Below are 5,000 nucleotides of genomic sequence, written 5' to 3' on the forward strand. Positions count from 1 at the left end.
AAGAGCTGTGTCTGGGAACAGCCACCCAGTGCTGGGCAAGTACACCTCATACTTACCTGGCAGGGGAGACACCATGATCAAGAAGGTGGTTCACCCAGGGCGAGGCACAGCCATTGCACTCTGGTTGTGCTGACCCCTGCAAATTCCCCAAACGTGGGAATCTTGACTGCATAATTTTTGCTGGTGGGGTACTGCGTCCGCGCTCTCCCCCGATGACGTAGTTGTAAGCAAAGGTCAGCCGCCCAAAGTTCCGCCTTGTGTGCCCATCTCCAGGCTTCTCACGTGCTCGCAGAGCGACATCCCCAGTCTTTCCAAGTTGCTGGGAATGGGATGGTTGTGGGTGTTGTCTTTTAGCTCTAAGGAAATGTCATGCTCCCTTTCCCGGCTCTTTGTAGGAGAACTGGATTGATGGAGATGGATCCATGGCCATCATGCCAAGGGTTAATACTTTGGCGCTTGTTCCGTCCACTCCTGTACATTGACCTGATATTGAAGCGATGCCAGGAGCAGCTCACCATTTCAGAAGCCCGGAGGAGCTGGGAAACGGCCCGGCAGTTTGTACTGCTCGGTGTGACACAGAGCTGCTTTGCTCATGCACTCACATCTACCACTAAACCTTGGAGGTGTGCCACAGCCTCAGCGATTGATAGAAAACTGCAGCACACAACCAACAGTAAGAATGCGCTTCCAAACATGCAGTCAAATGTGGGCGGTTGATTGGCCGGCAAACCAAAAACGTTGAAGAAAGGCTGTCCCAAGGTGGCCGGCCGGGCCGACCGAGACTGTGGTGACTCCGGTGGATAGACTCGTTGGCTGCCCTCAAGGAGAGGGTCTATGTCGACTCTGGTTTTTCTTCAAAATGCACAAGTCTTTCGCCTTTTACTAAAGACTTCCGTGGAGAGGAACGTCCGAGAGTTTAAGTTATTTTTGGTGGGCTTTGCTGTATGGCTGCGCCCTTTGAGTGTGTCAAATGTCAAGCAGCTGTCCGTCACGGCTCAGAGGTGCACTTAGATCACCTGGGGGCGGAGGTGATCGGCAGCAGCCTTTGTTATGCGCACTTCAGAAACATGGCACCACAACAAGTAACTTGTGCGCCAAGATCTTGAGTTGGCCCCAGACACTGGCGGGCCATCGCTTCTCGGCCTTTTGGCTAAGATCAAGTGTAGTATCTGTTCTTATCAGTTTAATATCTGATATGTCCTCTATATGGGGATTAAATATTAAATGCATTTTTGAGCATTGGGCGGTGAAACCTGGGGCTTGCTCTCTTCACTCCTTGCATTGACCTGGTATTGCAGTGCCACCAGGAACGGTGCACCGTTCTCTTTTTTTCTGTGAAAACCAAAGCAAGGCTGAAACTGGAAGGACATTAACGTGTGCCCGTGCGTCAACGTAATTGCAAGCCCACGTTTCTTGTAAGGAAGCAGCAGTGTAAAAGCGTGCTGCAGTGTAAAAGTGTGCTGCAGTGTAAAAGCTTACAGCACCTGGTATTCCCAGGCAGTCTCCCATCCAAGTACTAACCAGGCCCGACCCTGCTTAGCTTCCGAGATCAGACGAGATCGGGCGTGCTCAGGGTGGTGTGGCCGTAAGCCGACGGGCAGGTGACACAGACTCCTTTTATAGACCAGGCAAGGCCTCCTGCTCGTGGAGGGGCTCAAAAGTCAGCCTTCCGAACACACTGCACTTGAGCCTTTATCGCCACTACCTGCTACACTCTATTCCAGTATTTGGAAGCTACACCGAGATGGGTAAGCTGCTGTTGGTGCCGTCAGGTCCAGTTGTTGCTGAATCTATAGGAAATGACAGCCAGGTATGCCAGTGAAAAGGTCAGGTGTTTTCTCTCCAATGTGTGCTGGAGGTTGAAGTTGAACACAACACAGCATTAACGAGCACCTGAGTCAAGGCATTGGACTCTGGGACTATCCATTTCCTGCACCATCGGCCAAAGAGCTGTGTCTGGGAACAGCCACCCAGTGCTGGGCAAGTGCACCTCATACTTACCTGGCAGGGGAGACACCATGATCAAGAAGGTGGTTCACCCAGGGCGAGGCTCAGCCATTGCACTCTGGTTGTGCTGACCCCTGCAAATTCCCCAAACGTGGGAATCTTGACTGCATAATTTTTGCTGGTGGGGTACTGCGTCCGCGCTCTCCCCCGATGACGTAGTTGTAAGCAAAGGTCAGCCGCCCAAAGTTCCGCCTTGTGTGCCCATCTCCAGGCTTCTCACGTGCTCGCAGAGCGACATCCCCAGTCTTTCCAAGTTGCTGGGAACGGGATGGTTGTGGGTGTTGTCTTTTACCTCTAAGGAAATGTCATGCTCCCTTTCCCGGCTCTTTGTAGGAGAACTGGATTGATGGAGATGGATCCATGGCCATCATGCCAAGGGTTAATACTTTGGCGCTTGTTCCGTCCACTCCTGTACATTGACCTGATATTGAAGCCATGCCAGGAGCAGCTCACCATTTCAGAAGCCCGGAGGAGCTGGGAAACGGCCCGGCAGTTTGTACTGCTCGGTGTGACACAGAGCTGCTTTGCTCATGCACTCACATCTACCACTAAACCTTGGAGGTGTGCCACAGCCTCAGCGATTGATAGAAAACTGCAGCACACAACCAACAGTAAGAATGCGCTTCCAAACATGCAGTCAAATGTGGGCGGTTGATTGGCCGGCAAACCAAAAACGTTGAAGAAAGGCTGTCCCAAGGTGGCCGGCCGGGCCGACCGAGACTGTGGTGACTCCGGCGGATAGACTCCTTGGCTGCTCTCAAGGAGAGGGTCTATGTCGACTCTGGTTTTTCTTCAAAATGCACAAGTCTTTCGCCTTTTACTAAAGACTTCCGTGGAGAGGAACGTCCGAGAGTTTAAGTTAGTGATGGTGAGATGAAGCCTCATGAGGCATTGAACCACTTGAGCCAATTGGTTCGAGAAAGGGTTCATTTCTCGAAGCTTCATGTGCACACGAAACCACCTACTGGCCAAGTGTATAATCACAGGCAGCTGTATCTGAACCACATAATGTGTGATGAATTGAATTGTTGTGTCTGTTAGAAATGACTATGAATTACAAAAAATGTGTGACCAAATAATTTCTGTTTAATACATTGTTTGAATGTATTGTGTGTGTATATCTTCCCAAAATGGTAATATCATAATATGGCAGGTTGTGCAATGTTTTTTCTGAAAATGGCATCGGCGTAATCAGGCAGAGGACAATGAAAGTGCTTGTGGAACTAGGAAAAGGGCACAGATTATGCTTGTGTAACTTGGACAATGATGAGCCTCGCTGGCTCCATCCTATATCACCTATCCTACTCTCCTCACTCTCCTAAATCTCTCTCTCTCCCTCTCTCCCTAAACTCTCCAAACTATCTCCAAACTATATAAACGCAATCCAAACTGTAGTATCCAAACTCTCCAAACTATCCAAACTCTCAACTGACCGCAACTCTCCTTCAAAAACATTTTGAATGGAGCCTGAGGGGTCTATATAGCTGTAAAACCTCGCGCAAAATCTGAACCACTTCACGAAGCAATCACGTGGTACAGCCGGGCAGCGAGGCTTCGGACGTCATCATTTTTGGCTCCTCCCCTAAATGAAGCAAGCCTCGATACGCGCATCGCGGAAACGCCCCCTCCCCTACTCGGCACACGCTTCGAAGCCTCGAAACGGAACGTCACATCACTAGTTTAAGTTATTTTTGGTGGGCTTTGCTGTATGGCTGCGCCCTTTGAGTGTGTCAAATGTCAAGCAGTTGTCCGTCACGGCTCAGAGGTGCACTTAGATCACCTGGGGGCGGAGGTGATCGGCAGCAGCCTTTGTTATGCGCACTTCAGAAACATGGCACCACAACAAGTAACTTGTGCACCAAGATCTTGAGTTGGCCCCAGACACTGGCGGGCCATCGCTTCTCGGCCTTTTGGCTAAGATCAAGTGTAGTATCTGTTCTTATCAGTTTAATATCTGATATGTCCTCTATATGGGGATTAAATATTAAATGCATTTTTGAGCATTGGGCGGTGAAACCTGGGGCTTGCTCTCTTCACTCCTTGCATTGACCTGGTATTGCAGTGCCACCAGGAACGGTGCACCGTTCTCTTTTTTTCTGTGAAAACCAAAGCAAGGCTGAAACTGGAAGGACATTAACGTGTGCCCGTGCGTCAACGTGATTGCAAGCCCACGTTTCTTGTAAGGAAGCAGCAGTGTCAAAGCGTGCTGCAGTGTAAAAGTGTGCTGCAGTGTAAAAGCTTACAGCACCTGGTATTCCCAGGCAGTCTCCCATCCAAGTACTAACCAGGCCCGACCCTGCTTAGCTTCCGAGATCAGACGAGATCGGGCGTGCTCAGGGTGGTGTGGCCGTAAGCCGACGGGCAGGTGACCCAGACTCCTTTTATAGACCAGGCAAGGCCCCCTGCTCGTGGAGGGGCTCAAAAGTCAGCCTCCCGAACACACTGCACTTGAGCCTTTATCGCCACTACCTGCTACACTCTATTCCAGTATTTGGAAGCTACACCGAGATGGGTAAGCTGCTGTTGGTGCCGTCAGGTCCAGTTGTTGCTGAATCTATAGGAAATGACAGCCAGGTATGCCAGTGAAAAGGTCGAGTGTTTCCTCTCCAATGTGTGCTGGAGGTTGAAGTTGAACACAGCACAGCATTAACGAGCACCTGAGTCAAGGCATTGGACTCTGGGACTATCCATTTCCTGCACCATCGGCCAAAGAGCTGTGTCTGGGAACAGACACCCAGTGCTGGGCAAGTGCACCTCATACTTACCTGGCAGGGGAGACACCATGATCAAGAAGGTGGTTCACCCAGGGCGAGGCTCAGCCATTGCACTCTGGTTGTGCTGACCCCTGCAAATTCCCCAAACGTGGGAATCTTGACTGCATAATTTTTGCTGGTGGGGTACTGCGTCCGCGCTCTCCCCCGATGACGTAGTTGTAAGCAAAGGTCAGCCGCCCAAAGTTCCGCCTTGTGTGCCCATCTCCAGGCTTCTCACGT

At 50.8% G+C, this 5,000-nt stretch overlaps 9 non-coding genes across 9 annotated transcripts; 7 read left to right on the plus strand and 2 right to left on the minus strand.

Annotated features, from left to right (window-relative positions):
• Nucleotides 1-48: 48 nt before the first annotated feature.
• LOC131450153 (U1 spliceosomal RNA) lies at nt 49-212 on the plus strand. The gene has a single exon (XR_009235090.1). It is a non-coding gene; the product is annotated as a U1 spliceosomal RNA (small nuclear RNA).
• A 626-nt stretch (nt 213-838) lies between these two features.
• Nucleotides 839-951, plus strand: LOC131450307 (U5 spliceosomal RNA). Its single transcript, XR_009235223.1, has one exon. It is a non-coding gene; the product is annotated as a U5 spliceosomal RNA (small nuclear RNA).
• Nucleotides 952-1,130: 179 nt separating this feature from the next.
• Nucleotides 1,131-1,323, plus strand: LOC131450212 (U2 spliceosomal RNA). The gene has a single exon (XR_009235146.1). It is a non-coding gene; the product is annotated as a U2 spliceosomal RNA (small nuclear RNA).
• A 149-nt stretch (nt 1,324-1,472) lies between these two features.
• LOC131450194 (5S ribosomal RNA) lies at nt 1,473-1,591 on the minus strand. The gene has a single exon (XR_009235129.1). It is a non-coding gene; the product is annotated as a 5S ribosomal RNA (ribosomal RNA).
• A 402-nt stretch (nt 1,592-1,993) lies between these two features.
• LOC131450117 (U1 spliceosomal RNA) lies at nt 1,994-2,157 on the plus strand. Its single transcript, XR_009235055.1, has one exon. It is a non-coding gene; the product is annotated as a U1 spliceosomal RNA (small nuclear RNA).
• Nucleotides 2,158-2,783: 626 nt separating this feature from the next.
• LOC131450368 (U5 spliceosomal RNA) lies at nt 2,784-2,898 on the plus strand. The gene has a single exon (XR_009235282.1). It is a non-coding gene; the product is annotated as a U5 spliceosomal RNA (small nuclear RNA).
• A 1,003-nt stretch (nt 2,899-3,901) lies between these two features.
• Nucleotides 3,902-4,094, plus strand: LOC131450213 (U2 spliceosomal RNA). The gene has a single exon (XR_009235147.1). It is a non-coding gene; the product is annotated as a U2 spliceosomal RNA (small nuclear RNA).
• Nucleotides 4,095-4,243: 149 nt separating this feature from the next.
• On the minus strand, nt 4,244-4,362 carry LOC131450206 (5S ribosomal RNA). Its single transcript, XR_009235141.1, has one exon. It is a non-coding gene; the product is annotated as a 5S ribosomal RNA (ribosomal RNA).
• Nucleotides 4,363-4,764: 402 nt separating this feature from the next.
• LOC131450118 (U1 spliceosomal RNA) lies at nt 4,765-4,928 on the plus strand. The gene has a single exon (XR_009235056.1). It is a non-coding gene; the product is annotated as a U1 spliceosomal RNA (small nuclear RNA).
• The last annotated feature ends 72 nt before the right edge of the window (nt 4,929-5,000 follow it).

Source organism: Solea solea, unplaced genomic scaffold, assembly GCF_958295425.1.
Source record: "Solea solea unplaced genomic scaffold, fSolSol10.1 scaffold_41, whole genome shotgun sequence".
Lineage (NCBI taxonomy): Eukaryota > Metazoa > Chordata > Actinopteri > Pleuronectiformes > Soleidae > Solea > Solea solea.